The sequence below is a fragment of the Sciurus vulgaris genome (genome assembly GCF_902686455.1).
Source record: "Sciurus vulgaris genome assembly, chromosome: 17".
Taxonomy (NCBI): Eukaryota; Metazoa; Chordata; class Mammalia; order Rodentia; family Sciuridae; genus Sciurus; species Sciurus vulgaris.
Window position 1 is genome coordinate 30,568,092 of NC_136478.1, and position 18,840 is coordinate 30,586,931.

At 37.6% G+C, this 18,840-nt stretch overlaps 1 protein-coding gene across 1 annotated transcript in view; it reads right to left on the bottom strand.

Annotated features, from left to right (window-relative positions):
- LOC306648404 (alpha-ketoglutarate-dependent dioxygenase FTO) overlaps positions 1–18,840 on the bottom strand; it is a 217,569-nt gene that overhangs the window by 178,807 nt on the left and 19,922 nt on the right. The window lies entirely within an intron of this gene.

Genomic DNA, 18,840 nt, shown 5'->3' on the forward strand with positions numbered 1-18,840 from the left:
CTGGACAAAGACACGTTCATCCAAAAAGCTTGCTTTCCTAGACTTCCTTCAGCTAGGGGTGGTCATGTTGCACAGTTCTAGTTGCGGAAATGGAAATGCAAAGTTACTATTGTATCTCTCTTTTTATTTAAAAATATTTCAAAAGGCTGTCTCCCCTCCTCTTCCTACCAGGACCCCTTCCTGCCATACCAGTACTTAAGGGTTTACCCACCACCTTAAAGTGAAACTGCAGGCTTAAAGATTAAAAATGACCTCTAAAAAGTCCTCTAACAAACTCTGCCTGCTGGTATATTTACCCCCCTTGAATGTAGGCTGGACCGAGTAACTCACTCCTAATAAACAGAATATTGTAGAAGAGATGGGACATTACTTCCCAGGTTAGGTAACAAGACAACTATATCAATCAATCAATCAATCAATCCCTTCTCTCTCTTCTCCCAAAACACGCACACATACACACAAACACACATACACATACACACACACACAAACACACATACACATACACACACATACACATACACACACATGCCATAAAAGAAGTTAAGATACCATCTGTGAACTGCCTTATACAGGAACTGATGTCTCCAGCCAGCAGCCAGTGAGGATCTGTGGCCTGCCAACAGCACATGCGTGAGCTTGGAAACAGCCTTTCCACCCCAGTCAAGCCTTCAAAGAAGTGAATTCCTAGCCAACATCTTGAGCAGCCTTATGAGAGACCATAACCAGTCAGAAATAACCAGCCAGAAATAACTAGCTAAGCCATATCTGGATTCCTGACCCACAGAAACTGTAAGAAATAAATACCTGCTATTGCAAGTTGATAAGTTTTGTGGTAATTTGTCACACAACAATCACAGAATTTAGTAATCATTTTTCAATGAAAGTACATGCAAAAAATGGCAGAACTGGGTACTAGAAAGATCTTGGCTCCTCAAAGAACTTCTTGGGCAGCTTTACCACTATCTACCTCATTATTCAGGTTATATGAGAAAAACAAACCTTTATTTCATTGAACAATTAAAATTAATTCTAACTCATACAACATTAATATTTTTATTACTGTTCCCAGATAATATCCAGTGGGTTCATATGATACAAAAATAACAAGAACAATGAGTGGTTCTATTTTAATTCAATGGAATAAACAAAAAAAATAGAAGTTATTAATAAACAACATTCAGCAAAAATGGTAGCTTAAAAAACATATAGAATGATCCCTCTATTTAAAACTGCACACACACAAGACTCACACACATGCACGGAAAAAGTCCAGAAGGCTATATAAATCAGGGGTCGTAAATTTTTTATGTTAAGATCCAGAGAGTAAATATGTCAGACTCTGGAGGCCCAGTGCTACAACTACTCAACTCTGCCACTTGGGCATGAAAGCAGTCATACACAGTATGTAAATGAATGAGCATGGCTGTTTCAATAAAACTTTATTTCTGGAAACTAAATTTTGAAGTTCCTACAACTTTCAGATGTCACAAAATACTGTTTTTCTTTTGACTTGATTCAACCATTTAAAAATGTAAATGCCATTCTTTGCTCAGACTATATAAAACCAGCAGGCTAGATTTGGCCTATAGGTGATAGTTTGCTGACCTCTGTTATAGGCCAAGATGTTCATAATGAATATGTGTGTCTGGGAAGCAGGATTAAGTCGTACTTCTATTTTCTCCTTTAAATCTTTCAGTATTATCTTAATTTATGATCATGTATTTTATAATTAGAATATAAGGTTTTCTTCATTTAGGAGGATGGGGGGAAGGTGTTCTTAAGAGATACTGGGACTTTGAAATACACTGAAAAGCAAACAGACCTGAATCTCACCAGACCAGCAATAAAAACTGTCAACTAAGCCCTAGATAACATTTCCAGTCCCCCTAAACAATTCTCCAAAGTGGAAGGACACTATGCAGCTATTCAAAAAGAAGCAAATGAGATGGAGAACTGAGCACCACCGAGAGAGTCTACTGTTCCCTCAAAAAATAAACTGACATACTGAGCTGAAGAACCAAAGAACCTGAAAATATTCTACAAAGCGTATCTTCATTCTTACATGCACATCAGAAGTTTTGTTTTCAGAAAACATTTTCTTTGCTTAGCAGAAACACATCGAGACACAAATTACTATGGAATTCTCATCTATTTTTTAAATAGTCATAAAATGATTTAATACCATAAGACAGATGTAATGGATGACATCCAGACACAATGTCCAGCTCTTAAAAAAATACAGTGTACACCTACCCAGGTAACTACATATGTAATATTCAGCTTTGTAGGCACAATGTCACAAAGCCATTCCAGCTGTCAGCATTCTTGTAGAAAAACAATAGGACAGGGAAAACACAAGTTCTGGTGTCTCTTGTTAACATTTACTGTGTGAACCTAGGGTTAGCAGTGCCACTGCTAAATATTCATGCCAGAATAACAAGGAAGACATATCCTTCTAATTTTGAAAAGGCTATACCTAGAGTACAGAGAAAGTCAACATGGTTATCTTAATTACTTCAAAACAAGTGACTTCTGGGTTGCCTTATGGTCTCTATATTCTTGTTCCCTCTACAGATCTATGATGGCTCCCTGGGAGACAAAGTTACATATTTCTCCCTCTTTTTTATTTAAAAAAAAAAAAATGAATATTTTAAGTGTATACAAAAATTTTTTTTTAAATAACAGAACTATTAGGAGCACTTAGAAATAAGCATGAGCAAACTAATCATCTGGTACCCTTGTAAATGATGAATTTTATGTTAGGTGAATCACATAAATGATAAAAAAAAAAAAAAATACTGGCCAAAAAAAAAAAAACAACAATCATACTGCTTCAAAAAAATATGTGGATGGGAAATATGACCTCCAACATCCAACATACTCTTTAAGCGTTCATTTTAAAAACTTTTAAATAACTTTTGGGTCATTTGTTATGTTGAACTACCCACACCATTCATTCATTTTCATTCAATATACACAAGGCATCTCACTGAATCTGTTGATCTAAAAAATTACAGGAAGAATATCTTCCTTTGCAAAGAATAACAAAAATTAAATGAGAGAGGTAAAAAAGTAGACAATAAAAATGTTGGCAAATACGTAAAGAAACAAACTCTCACACATTACTACTGGGAATGTGATATGGTACGGTCACTTTGGAAAACACTTTGAAACTTCATCCAAAAATTAAACACAGATTTTCACTCAGAGCATTTTCACTCCAAGGTACATGCTCAAAAGAAAAGAAAATGTATGTTAACCACACAAAGACTTATTTATGAATGTACATAGCAATTATTATTATAGCCAAAAAGTGGAAATAACCTAAATGTCCATCAACTAATGAATATATAAAGTGCAATATATCTATATAATGGGATATTTTTCAGTCACTAAAAGAAATAAAGTACTTATATATTCTACAACCTACATGAACCTTGAAAACATGCTAAGTGAAAGAAGCCAGTCACAAAGACCACACATTACATGATTCCACATGCATGAAATGTATAACAATAGGCAAACATATAAACACAGAAAGTAAATTAGTAATTTAGTAATTGGTTAGGACTAAAGGAGGGTTGAGGGTGGGAGGGAAGTGGTAGTACAGGGTTTCCTTTATAAGGATGAGAATATTCTAAATTAGATTTTAGTAAGAGTTGGACAATCTATGAATATACCACATAAATGTTGAACTATACTTTAAATGGGTGAACTGTATGATACATAAATTATATTTCAGTAAAGTTGTTAAAAGAATAGTGGTCATCTCCAATTGAGGAGACTGGAGTGAAGGGTTGTTTTTTTCCATTATGTTTCTGAACAATGTGGTTACTTTTGGACATGTGAATTCTATAAATGTGATGAAAAAATTAATTATTGGAAAAAGCACTTGCAAAACAATACAGATATCACAAAGTGCACACTCTTTCCTCACAAAGTTCATCAAAGGGAACGAGTCAGTACATGTTACCCTACAGGGCACAATACAGACAAAATAAATGATGGCACATGTTGCAACTGGGTGAAAAGGAGCAAGCTTCCTATACACACGCATTTATGTAAGTATATGTACATATATGTGTGTTTGTACATATAAAGAGATATATATTTGCACAAGAATCTCCTTCTTAAGAAGAAATTTATAAAATCCATCAATCATGCAAAATGAAAAACATTCCCAGGACATCAATCAAGTCCTCCATAAATATGATAGGCCTTCTGTTGGCAAAAATTGGACTACGTCCTGTAGAAACAGGTACAGGCAAGGTTCTTGCCTTCCAGGGATTCACCACCAAAGAGACACCAAGTACAACAACATAATGATCAAGTACAAAGTGACTCTAAGCTGAAATGATATATGGGTACAATGGAAGGGAAGGATTTGCACAGGCAAAAACTTCAGGGCCAAATCTTAAGAGGGAGCTGGAATTTCCCCCCACATAAACTGGGGGTCGGGGGAAGGGTAAGGAGGGTTAAAGGGGAAGTTGAAAGGAATATCTCTGACAACATGAATAGGACAATAAACAGATGGGGCTAGAAAGGGAAGCGAGGGAAGCACCAATCTGGAAGGGCTGGTGAAGTCAGCCTGGTGGCACTAGGACTTGATCCCACAGGCAACAGGGCAACATTTAACTACAACATACCCTGAGTCGAGGTCAACTAGAGTCAAATAAGAAAAAAAAACGACTTTATCAGCAAAGTGAAGGATGGAGTGGCAAAAAGAAAGGATGTTGAAGACAAGAGAAAAATAGGGGCAAGAAAACCAGTAGGTGAACTTGTAATCTCACTGGAAGGAGATATTCTGGGATAACCTAAACTGAAGCAGAGGCAGCAGGAATGAGAAGGAAGGAAGGGTATGTTTTTTAGAGCCACTGACAGACTGAAAGAGTTGGTGACTTGCTGAAGATAGAGATGAGAGAAAAGAAGGATGACCCCAAGATTTCCATGGAGAACTCAAAATTGACTCTAGTCGGGCAGAAACTATTAATGATGGTGGACTATATCACAAACATAAAGCTAGGAATCTGACCAATTTCAAGATAGAAAAGTACAGAAGAACATAGCCAACTTACCTCAGTGCAATGTGGAGCTGTCTCAGTACAACGTATAACACAGATTCAGGAACCAGACAGCATGTGTTCAAACCCCAGCTCTACCAGCTACTAGCTGGGGAACTTTGAGCAAAGTATTTACCTCTGTTCCCAGTGTCCTCATCTAGAAAATGGAGATCAGCACTGGTCCTAAGAGACAACTGATTAGAAAAGTGCCTTACACACTGAGTGCCGTATCAGTGCTTGCTATTTCTATCACAGCATCTACACAACAATGTACTATCTCCATTTTATAGAATAAGAAAACTAGGGTCAGTGAAACCTATTTCTTACACAAAGGCAAAACCTGTATCTGTCTTTCTTCAAAGACAATGCTATTTATACTGTACTATGCTGCCTCCTGAGCTGATTGAATTACCCACTCAATGAAGCACATGAGTGGGTAATTTCAAGATGCCAACGTTTCCAGATGAAGAGCAGATTTGCTTTTGCCTTGATTTCCAAGAGTATCTAAACAAAAATGGATAGGTACAGGCCTTGTCACTCATTATTTTCTGAGACTAGCTAAGTCCTGCTTCAAGGGGCCTCCCTGACACCCCGAGTCTGTACCAGCTGATCTGCACTCGGTGCACAGCAAACTGTGCTTCTCCCATTCTAAGCATTTGTCCCACTACTTTGAAACCATTTCCTAATCTCTCAGTCCTTCAAGACTACTAGTCCCATGAAATTCAAGGACTATTCATCTTATTTGCAGCAATATCCCTAGCTTCTAGACAATTTAGAATACTGTTAATGCTAATTCAATGTGCTGAATGGATGATTCGAAGATCCGGTCCTAGTCCTAAATGTATTTGTCTCAAAGGGTTATATTACATGATCACAGAGGTCAGTTCCCTTGGCCCCCACGGAATAACTGATAAACACCCCATTTCCAGTCATACACCGAATGAGGCAGAAACAACTGACTGCAGGCTCAATAGCCACTCCTGCTCTTTCTTCTTCTCTGCTAATGAGGGCAGCAGAGTCCAGTACCATGAAATGGCTCATGAGCTCTATAAGTCAGACGTGGAAATCTCACTTCCTTTTGCCAGATACTTCCTTTCCCAGTCTCCTTTGAAACTAGGAATGACCATCTAATGCTGATTTGGCCAACAGCACAAAAAGAGGAGTTACTAGAGGCCTTGTGGAAAGACTTTCCTCTTAATTCCTCTTTCATCCATCCTTTTTCCCCACCTTGAGCATCGTTATCTGAGCACACAATACTTAGCAATGCTGCAGCCATGTCATGATCACTTAAGGTCAAGGAACAAAAAGGCCCACATGCTGTAGTACGGCAGAGCAGAAACCCAGACACTACTAACATTTGATTGCCTCATGAAGTCACTGCTCCAGATGAATTTTGTTCTTTCAGACAGCTTATGGTTTGGGGAAAATTGCATCTTTACCATTTAATCCAAAGCTAAATGGGAATTCTGTTACTTGCAGCCAGCATTTTTCAAATTTATACACTGAACAAAGGCAAAAAACGTTTTAATATATACATCTATTCTAATGTGATACTGGCCACCCTGAACTGCAATGAAGACATTTGGGATCTGCAATGAAGTAAGTGAATGTCATACTTTTTCTGTTCTAGGGGAAGAGAACTGTCATTTTGGAAACATAAAAGAATACCTATGTTGCCAGAGCATGTCTATTCCTATCAAATTTTGTACAAAGGATTTGTTACAGGCAGAACAGAATAGATGGCACTAAGAATCTAAAAACCTTCCTTTAAGAAAAAGGAAGAGTGTGAATCTCTTACTCATAAGAAAACTAAATAACATATCAGAAATCCAGAATCTGAAGTTATGGTATTATCCACCTTTTTTGCTTCTTTCAAATTATGTTCACAAATATAAAACTTCATGTCTTAAAGAGACAGAAAATGATCTAGCAAAAACTTCACTGTTGGATTTAACCTGGGTAATAATACTAAACCAAGAAATACTTTCTAGTATTTTTCCATTCTGTATACTTCTTTAACTTTTCAATGAAAAGTTAAAATTTTCATAATTTTCAAGTTAAATTTTCATTTCACTTTTCATCTGGACATATATATGATATACAATGTGATGTTTTGATTCATGTATAACCCATTTTGAGTTGGTCAGCGATCAACTCAGGGTAATCAGCATATCCACCAACTTAAACTTTTATCATTTCTTTATGGTGAGTGCACTCAAATCCCTCTATTTTGAGATATGTAATGCATTTTTGTTAATTATATTCACCCAGCTGTGACATAAACATCAAAATACATTCTTTTTATCAAATAATAACATTATGCCTGTTGACTGCCCTCACCTGTGCTCTCTCGTCTCTAGTAACCACCGTTCTAGTCTCAACTTGTGATCGACTTTTATACTTTACACTTGCAAATGAGATCATGCAATGTTTGTCTTCCTGTGACTAACTTATTTAACATAATATCTATTATCGAAGTCCATTTGTGTTGTCACAAATTATAAGATTGTATATTTTTATGGCTGAGTAGTATTCTACTGGGTATACATACCACCTTTTCTTTATAGTCATCCACTGATGGACATTTAGGTGGATTTCATACCCTGGTTATCATGAATGTGCCTTTTCTGCATGTTAACTTCATTTCCTTAGGATATAAACCCAGTAGAGGGATTTCTAGATCCTATAGTATTTCTGGTTTTTAGTTTTTTGAGGAGTCTACATATTATTGCTCTTCCTAATGGCTGGACTAATTTATACTCCCACCAACAGTGTACAAAAGTTCCTTTCTCCACAACCACAGTAGCATTTCTTACTTCTTGTCTTCATGGTAACAGTCACTCTAACTGGGGTGAGGTGGTATTTCATTGTGGTTTTGACTGAGTTTCCCTAATAATTAATGATACTGAGCATTTTTCATGTAGCTGTTGGCCATTTGTCCACAAATATAAAACTTCATGTCTTAAAGAGAAAAATGATCTAGCAAAAACTTCAATGTCTTTTTTCAAGATATATCTATTAAAATCTTTACCCCATTTTTTAACTGGGTTATTTGGGTTCAGGTTTTTGTTTGTTTTTGATTATTTGTTTGTTTTAGCTATGGAAATGGGTTCCTTACATATTCTGGATATTAACCTCTTATTGGATGTATACTCTCCTGTTCGATAGGTTGTCTCTTTGCTCTGGCAATTGTTTCCTCTGCAATATAAAATCTTTTTAGTTTGATATAGTCCAATTTGTCAATTTTTGTCTTTGTTGCCTGTGCATTTGGGAGTCATACCCCCAAAATTATTGCCCGGGCCAGTGTCCTGAAGTGTTTCCCGTATGTTTTCTTCTAGTAGTTTCATGGTCTGAAACCCATTTTGAGTGGATATTTGTAAGTGGTAAGAAATAGAGATCTAGTTTCATTCCTCTACATGTCAATATCATTTTCCCAGCACCATTTATTGCCCTTTCCCACTGTCCTTTCTTGGCTCCTTCATGAAACATCATTTGGCTCTTCCATTAGTCTGCGTGTTTTTATGTCAATACTGCACTATTTTGAGGTCTAGTAGTGTGATGCCTCCAGTTTTATTCTTTTTGCTCACAACTGCTTGGGTTAATCAGTGTTTTTATCTGAATTTCAATTTTGTTTCCTAATTCTGTGAAGAATGATATTGATATTCTGACAGGGATTGCACTGAATCTATAGGTCACTTTGGTTAATATGGACATTCTAACAATAATAATGCTTCCAATCCATGAACACAAGCTATCTTTCCACTTATTTGTGTCCTCTGATTTCTTTCATCAGTGTTTATAGTTTTCATTGTAGAAACCTTTCACCTCTTTTGTTAAATTTATGTTGAAGGGTTTGTTATTGTTGTTTTGTAGCTATTATAAATGGGATAGTTCCTTGATTTTTTTTTTTAGATATAGCCTGCTATTAAGCATTCAGAAACACTACCATTTTGTACATTTAAAAAAAAAAATGCTTTGAGTCAATTCAAATGAGGGAATTAAATTTCAAAACAGTTTGTAGAATTGGTATGTTTACTTATGTGTACATTTTAAAGAGTTGTGTACTTTAGTAGTATTTTGCAGTTTTGCTGTCATTGTTGGGTTTTTTAAACCTTTTTTCAAATCAGTTTTCCATTAATATAAAACTTAAATTCTGGCTTAAGCTTCATCGTAAGATTTAAAAACCCTAGAAGAGCTGGGCAAGGTGGTGCATGCCTATAATTCCAGTGGCTTGGGAGGCTTAGGCAGGAAGATCACAAGTTTGAGGCCAGCCTCAGCAAGGTAGTGAGGCCCCTAAGCAACTTAGCAAGGCCCTGTCTCAAAATACAAAATATGAAATGCTCAAAAAATGGGGATGTGGCTCAGTTAAGTGTTCCTGGGTTCAATCCTTGATACCAAATTAAAAAAAAAAAAAAAACTTAAACCAGCCATTTATAAAACATAAAAACCCTAGAAGAAATCCTTATATAGTTTTATTTATAATAACTACAAAATGTTGCCATGTAGACATGAGACAAACTCATGTTTTTCTGAGATATCTCAACGTGTCATGTACAACTTTTCTAATGTTATGTCCATATAATTCATATTTTAAAATGACAGGTTAAACCACACAATCACTATCTAAAAAAAAAACTTAAATTAAGCTAGGTGTGGTACCTATCTATAATCCCAGCTACTCTGCAGGATGAGTCAGGAAGATTTTAAATCTAAGGCCTGCTGAGGGTCTTAATAAGACCCTATTTCAAAAGAAAAAATAGAAAGGGCTGGGGATGCAGTTCAGGGGGAGTAGAGCACTTCCACAGCATGCAGGAGGCCCTGGGTTCAATCCCCACCCCCCCAAAAAAAAGCCTTCATTACACCAAACATCTGAAAATAACTACTACTTTTTCCAAGAGTTCTCAGACTCTGGCCCCAAAGTCAAGTAAGTAAATATGTTTAAGTAACTGAAAAGAAAAGCCTGCCTCATTGAGGAGTGGGTAATTATCTCTCACTTTCCATGCTGGCACCTCCTCAGAGACCAGCGTCTCCACAGGTAGCCCTGCACTTAGTCACCTCTAGAGAAGTCAACCAAGCCATGTCGGAAATCTTGGTTCTAAACAAATAGAGATTACATAAAAATCAGACTGAAAATGGGGCTCTCTCTAGGGTTTGAGGGCTTAGGGCTCTGCCAAGTAACTGTTCCAGGGTTGGAGTTTACATCCCTCCATGTCTCCCATCTCTCATAGGAAGTCAAGACTCGTTTTTTGTTTTTTGTTTTTTTTTTTTTCCTTGCTCATTCATTTCTTCCCCGGCTGCAATGCTCCTTATTCCCCTGTGACCAGTACATTTCACCAGGAGCCAAAAATGTCAAACATTTTCATGGGTAAACAGAAATCTGCTGGCCTTCTTTTCACCTGCCCCCCTTTCAATGCCTGCTGTTATTATGAGAGGTGACAATGTAATCTGCCTCAGGCACCTCTCTCTCCATCCACGCCAGGCAGGTCAGTCTCCTTTTATCAGAAAGGAGAGTGGGTCATCACATTTTAGTACATGTTGACACCACTGCTAATAAAAGCAAGATAAGAAGTGGCTGCCCTTAAGGTGCCTTAACCTCTACTTTGCCTAAAAGATACTTCTCAGTTCCTGCACTGGAGTTAGAACTAGAAATGTCTGTTTACCCACACAGAACTCAACCAAGTATCAGGAGATTTGTAGAGCATGGTGAGTCAGAGACCTACTAATCAATGGTTTTCAAAATTTCAGGCTTGAAATTATTAATATGAAGGAATCTTACCCAAAACCAAAAATAAAAACAGAAGTTGAGGTTCCCATCTCCAGCATCAGAGCCCTATGGGTAAACCAGCACACAGTTTAAAAATCACTGAAACACAACCTATACTTTTAAGAAGTTAAGAACTTGAGATTGTTTTCTTTCTTCTTTCTTCTTCTCCTTGTATTCATATCTGAACTCCTCTAGATCTTTCACACTTAAAATTCCCAATTAGATCTCAAATTCACTCATAGGTAATATAAGAAACACATGATAGAACAAGATCCTCTTTACAACCTATCTTGACAAAAGATTTATACACCTTTTCCAGAAGGAAATTTAGCAATATGCATCAAGAGCCTTAAAAATATTACCATCAGCTGGGCACAGTGGTGCACACCTGTAATCCCAGCAGGTGTGCTGGGAGGCTGAAGCAGGAAGATCCCAAGTTCAAGGTCAGCCTGGGCAATTTAGCAAGATGCTGTCTCAAAATTAAAAAATAAAAAAAAAGGGATAGGAATGCAGTTCAGTGATAAAGCACCCCTGGGTTCAATTCCCAGTCCAAAAAAAAAGGCAAGAAAGAAAGAAAATTCCTATCCTTTGACCAAGTTCTTCTATTAATTAATTAATTAAAAAATAACAACACATATGTGGATATTAAAATACACTGGTTTAGCAAACCATTATTAGTGTTAACAAAAAAAAAAAAAAAGCAAACAGTAAACAACAGGGAACTATTTAAATTATTATGTCCACAGAATGGGTCTACTATGGTTTGGAATTAAATACTTCAAATAATTACAAAATTTATTCAGGGACACTGGAATACCAAATTTAAAGACCTTTTTTGCAAAAGACAAATCATATGTCAGATTATAAAAAAGGCAACATAAAAGTTTATCTGTAGCTAACTTGCTCACTGACACTACATCTTCCTGTTAATGGAAAGTTAATCTACGGCAATGTAATACTTCTATTTCCTAATGCTTTCATGCTTCATCCTTCTTTCCTTCTAACATGATGGCAATCTGAGGAAAGCCTAAGGGAAGGAGCCCCACTAACAATAATGATATTGTGACTAAGGAGCTCGTCAAAAGGCATACTATCCCATGTGCCTATATGGAAACTCCATGAAACTGGCTACAATACTTTTGTAGATCATGCCATAACAGGTGACGATCTGCTGGGTGCCTTTTTCGTGCCAGACACTATGCCAGATATTGAAAGGGCAGGAGATGAATAAAAGTCCAGTTCTTGTCTTCAAGAAGTAGCCCAGGGAATACAGAAGTAAACAGATCTACAGATAAAGTGAGGTGAGAGGAAGTGTTCACAGGGCTAAGGGATGGGGAAATCAGAAAGGAATCAGAAGAGGTGGCATTCGAAAAATTGTTGAAAGAAATGTTTTCTAGATGCCAATGAGAAGGGGGGAGAAAAATCTAGGAATACTTGCGTGATATGAATGTCTGTGGGTGGAGGACACTGACAGCAGGAGTTTAAGTTATAAAGCTACAGGGGTGAGACAGTGGAGAGAGACTGAAACAACAGGAAGCCCCTACAACAAGCCCAAGACCCTGAACTTCAACAAGCAGCCGATCGCATATCTCTAAAAAATGGCAAACAGTAGAATGATATGGTTACTCTACTTTTTTCTTTTCTTTTATGGTGCTAGTGACGAAACCCAGGGCCTCACACATGCTAAACACACCCTCCACCAATGTGCTACACCCCGAGCCCCAACATTTTCCATTTTAAAGATGGCACCCTAGATGGAAGGGAAACCACAGGCTGAGAGCCAAAGGAAATAAAAAGTGCCCAAATGTAGCAGTGGCATGAAGACGAGGAGATAAAAGAAGGAAAGAGATCAGGACAAAGGTCAGAATTTGGCAACCAGTTGGAAGAGAAGCAGGAGAGAAGAGCGTGGCCCTCTTTCATCTAAAATGCTCTTCCCAATCTCCCCAGGGCCTCTCCATCCCTCTGTCACTGTTCCCAGTCTCTGCTGGAAAGAGCCCTCCGCTGACGGCTCTTCTGTGACCACCCAAAGAACTCTATCCTCTTACTATGCTTTATTTTTCTTCACAGTATCTGGAACTATCAAAAAGTTGATATTAATTCGCTCGCTTGCTTATTTTCCGTCTCTTCCTCCAGAATGAGAGCTCGGTGATGAGTGCACCTGCTGGTCCAGCCCATAGCTGTATTCCAGAACTCAGACCAGGGCGGGCACGCAGGCAGAGGTCAGTAAATATTCGCCGAATGCAGGAATGAATGAACAGAAGAAGGGGAAAGGGAGAAGGAAGGCAGGCAGCTACGCAGATTTGTAATTTGAGCGCTTGACTAAATTGTGGTGTCATGAGTAAAGATCAGTTATGTGGGAGGGGAAAAAAGAGTTGAATTACAAACTATGTTGAGATCTGAAGTTATTTTTTCAGCACAAGCATCACCTCATGACTATTTAACAACTCTTTCCTAGTGTTCCGTGTAAAATAAAAGGACAAGGAGCAGATCAGGGAGCACCTACTGAGGCTTACAGAACTTCAAGAAGTCAAGGACTTTAAACAGTATCTCCTTTCATCATCACATCAGCATCCCTTAATTTGCACATGAGGACACTGAGACTGAAGCTAGGTGACTTAACCATGGTGACACAGCTGGAAAGGAGCAGAAGCAAAACTGAACCTCAGGTCAGGATGACTCCCACTTCATCCACTATGTAATACTAGAAGCAAACCAAGTTTATTCACCAGAACTTCTTATTCTTTTACACTTACAGAGTGTTATCAGCTTTCCCTCAGCCTGCTCCCCCTTCAGGATTTACATTAAAAAAAAAAAAAAAAAAAAAGATGGTAATATATATAGATTAGGTCTTAAATGTTCCCGAAAGGCCCATGTGTTGGAGGCTTGGTCCCCAAAGTGGTGATATTAAAAAATGATGGAAACTTTTAAGAGGGAGGACCTCACGAAAGGATTTTAAGTCCTCAGGGACATGCCTTAAAAAGGACAGTGGGACCTTCAGCCCCATTCTTCTTTTTCTCTCTGATTCCCAAGAAAGAGGTAAGCAGCTCTCCCTCCCCAAGCACTCCCACCAGGGATGTGCTGCCTCAACCGGCCCAAAGCACAGGGTCAGTTCTTTGTGAACTACAGCCTTCAAAACTGAAAACAAAATATGTCTTTTCCCTTTACGTTGATTACCTCAAATATTGTTATAATGACAGAAAGCTGACTATTACAGACGGCTCTCACTGTCTTATTATTCTAAAGCTAAAATCTATACTGCATAAGACTGACTTCTGAAGTTTCTAAGACTTCGTCACGGTTAAACTTTCTGTACTGAACTTTGCTATGGGGTGAGGGGGTCCTAAATGAGTTATTTGTTTTAAATTTCAATCCCTGCTTCACAATCACATGAACTGACCACTCCGCCCCTTTGCAACATTACATGAAGACTCAAGTCAACATTTCATCCTGTTAGCCCAACCCAGGCATTAGTGAGCTAGGATCTAGTCCCCTAAACCAATAACTGAAAGCTGACAGAATATCAAAGATAAGTCAGAGAGTTCAACTGGCAGAGCTGCTCAGACCTAAACTGTGCTATTAGAAACTTAGACCGCTTGAGCCAACAGTTCACTTTCCTCACAGTAGCAACAGATTCAACCTCTTGGCCCTGTGAAAGTCATCTGAATATATTTAACCAAAAGAAAAATAGAGAGAGAGAGAGAGAGAGAGAAAGGAAAGAAGAAAAGAAAACTTCTGTCTCCTGATTGAAGATATATTCAGCACTCTGATTTTTTATGCACACTTGATCATCCTGTTGACAGCCTTGGAAGTTAAGTAATATGGACTGCTGCACAGAGGTTTCAAACCTTGATGGAAACCAATGGCAGGCTCCTTTTGACAGTCAAATAATGACAAGCACGTTGCAGGCCACTGCCCGTCATTCACCAACATCTCCAACCTGCTCCTTCTGCTGCGCAGCAACTAAGTGGAGGGTCAGAGGTTAAGCTCCAAGAAGCCAGCAATGAAGGGCAACTGTCATGCACCACTGCCTATTGTGAAGCAGCAAGGAGTGGCTGTCTCCTCCAGAACATGCAAAATGTTCTCATTCTGTCCAGGCACAGACCACTCTGAAGGCCTAAATGAGACCATTGCCAATTCATGAAGCTCCAAACTGACAGCATGCCATTCAAGCTGTCTCAAATTTGACTTTTTTCCTATTTCAAATCACAAATGCATGCAAAGTATACAGTTAGCATAACTCTTCAGCCAATGGTTTTAAGCATGCTAGGCTTTTAGACACATACACAGTCTCAGGTCCTAAAAAGAGAAAGAAAATGCAGAATTAATTATTCTTTTTTAGGGAGTTTCTAATAAAGGATATAATTCAAAATGACAGAGAAAACCCACAATCAGTTTTTTAGAAAAGTTCATGAATGTCTATAAAAGAAAATAATTTTTAAAATGACTCATTTCATCATAAGATTATCACAATATACAGGAGTACTAGGAAAACTAAAAAAAAAAAAAAACTAAACATACATAGAATTTTACTTAATAAAATAATACTTCAGTAAATAGCAGTTCATTGGCATATTTTATAATTATTTAGAATTTATTTATAAAAATTATATTCCACAAATTAATTGAGTTCAGTATATGAAACATACACATTCTTATATAATTCCAAGTTTGGGCTCTTATTATTTTTATGTGGTAAAACTACATGATCCCACTCAAATGTGTAGGCATTAACATATAAACTTCAAAGAGATTTCTTCTTTCTCTTTATTGGAGCAAAATGAAATGTCTCATCATATCTAGAAGTCATACGATTGTCACTAAAAGTGATGATCTAGGATCAAGAATTAAGTTGTAAGTTTCTTCTTATATCCTTTTTATCAGCAATAGGATTTTTAACCACAGTGCCCTAAGTAGCCCTCATCAGAAACAGCCTTTAGTGGTATGAACTTGAAAATGAACCTTACATAAAGGTGTTAGTGTACACCAGCTGTAGCACGGAGTCAACTCTTAAACTCTGATCATTAGTACCCAGACTTCCTTAAGTGAGCCTGGGGAAAAGAGATAACTCTTCGTTTACAAGGAGCAAGCCAGATACCAGAGCTTGTAAGGAGGAAGGTCAACTTCAGAGAAGGTCAAATAATTGCTCTATCTTCCAGCAACAAAGACATAGCTATTTTTTGTTTCTTTTGGTACATGGGATTGAATCCAGGGAAATTGTACTACTGAGCTACATCCCTAGACCTTTCATTTGTTATTTGAAACAGGATCTCACCACGTTGTTTTGGGCCTTCGCCAAGTTGCTCAAATTTGCAATCCTCCTGCCTCCGCTTCCTGAGTTCTGGGATTACAGGCATGTGCCAGTGTGCCCAGAAAGAACATAGCCAGTTTCTAATAACAGCTGCAGATACTCTAACATAAATTATTTCTGTAATGTACAAGCATATATCAACTTCCAACTCTTAGGCAAACCAGAAATTATGGTGCATAAACCTAGATCATTACATGTAGTTTGATCAAGAAAAATATCCCAAGCCAGAGTATACATTGACTTATGATTGGGATAGCTGCATAACAATGTTATTCAAAATAAAGTAAGTGAGCGTTCTTTCTTTTTTTCTTTATTTGTTCTTTTTAGATATACATGACAGCATAGTACATTTGACATTTTATACATACATAGGAGTATTAACTTATTCTAATTAGGATCTCATTCTTGCAGTTGTCCATGATGTGAAGTTTCACTGGTTGTGCATTCATTCATATTTGAACATAGTAAAGTTATGTCCAATTCATTCTACTGTCACTAAGTGAGCTTTCTATAATACAGAAGACTTGATAAGAATTTGAATATGAAGTGACTTCTTGTTCCAGAGCTTGATGTACAAAGTTTCCTACCAAATAATAAGCTATATAACATATATAATCACAAAGACTAAATTCAGAAATGGGAACTTCTTCCCCAAATTCTTGTATTCTAGATTTGGAGTATTGAACCTCCAAGTGTATTGTGCACTGAACAAGACATATAAAGAAAGTGCTCTTCAATACCACAGTCAACCCAATGTACTCATATTCCCAAGAGATAATATACATACAAATTTATTTTAAAAAGTTTAGCTGACCAATTAGTCACAGATTCATAATGAATAACAATAGTAAACCAAGAATTTAGGACGGGTAGATCCCTAAGCAGATCCCAAGAAAAACTTTGCATAGATAAATCCAATGACAAAATTACTAAGTTATGGGTGAGGTCTACCAACAGGTAATGGAAGGTGTGGTGTCTGAATTTGTTATTCTCAACCCCAGAGTCAGAAGTCCAAGCTAAATTCCTTCCTCAGGGCTTCCCACTCTGTGGTTTTACATGAAGGGCTTCTCATTTCATCCTATCATGCAAATGACATACCAAAGCTGACCAGACATAAATCTGCGGCCACAAATTCATCTTTTATTTCCCCTTACTGAGGAGCAGGGAGGGCAGTCGGCAAGAATAAGGCAGGTAGACATGTTTTGGATTTGATAAAGCTGAGCATGACCATTTTTCATGACATTTAAGAGGAAGGGCTAGTCCTGACATCCACATCTGATTTCTCTGACCCAGGACAAAAGAGGAAACTCAATAAACATCTAGAGAGTTAATCCATATGTGAATTCCCCAATAATCCTTATCAAACTTTCTACTGGGCTGATGCACAAAGGAAAGGAGTGCATCTGAATGGCATTTCTTAGGAATATCATTGATTCAGATCCTCAAACAATTCACAATGACAACTAATGGGCTCCACTGGCCCTTTTGTCCACCGTCACCCCCTCCTACCTTTCCACATCCCCAAATGTCCATTTTAGCATCTAGGAAACTCTTTCACTTGAATATATGATTCAACAGAGTCAAGAAAAGTTACTGGATTCAGCAACATTCAAAAGCAAACATATAGTGACTCCTGCTATTTCAGTGTTCCATAGATCAGTGGAGGAGAACAGAAACACCCACAAATGAGATGAGGAGTGGAGAATGTGGCTTCGACATTGATATCCTGACACCTGTTCCAGGTGCTAAGAGCAGTCAAGATTCCTATCACACCTAAACCAAGGTTATTCTCCATCCTCTTGTCATTGTACCTTTTTGTTAGGACCTCAGTGACATGGTGACAAAGTCATATCAATGCTGGTTTTTTTATTTTTTATTTTTTGGTCTTTTTTTTGTAATGAAAGCAAAAGCCAAGTGATCATAGATCAAAATAATTGTTAGAGACATCTGCTGCACACAGTTGTCTGTATGTATAAGATCTATATGTATATAGACGTCCGTATGTATATGTCTGTGTGTACATATGGGGAACAGGGAACAAAGCTACATGAAGATGCTGCCCTTCTCTGCGTCTGATTCTGTAAGGCAAGATGCTTCAATGAAGTGCTTAAGTGCTTTGAGATCATTAGTTTAGAAGTCTGGGCTAATACAAGCAGGTGCCCTGAACAAAGGCCAGGCAAGTTTATTTTACCATATTCATTGTATGTGGAACTATTCGGTGCAAGGAGTACCAGTTGCCTCCAGGTCATGAAATAATACTAAAAACTTTATAATCATTCATTGATTTAGTTTTCAGCATACTATATCATTTGAATCCAATGGGAGCATAAAGAGCTATTTGTGAGGTCAACCACGGTACAGACAGATGCTGACATGCTATTGATGGCAAGGTGGAAAGAAATTGCTAAATACAGCAGATCAATACCTCGTTTCACTGTTACAGCCTTCTGCAGACATAAAATATATATCTTTACAGCTACAAAAATAATAATAATGAAAGTGGGAGATAAATGCTTCCCTCAAGGTAAACTATTTGATTAGCTAAGGGCAAAGGTGACAGCAGCAGTTACACTAAAGTAACTTTATAGTCTTAAATAAAAACAGGAGGAAGAGCAGTAGATGAAATGGCAAAATGAATCCGACACTAGGTGGTTCAGATATAACTCTTAAAAAAATAGTGAAAGGTAATAGGCCGCCAAAATCGA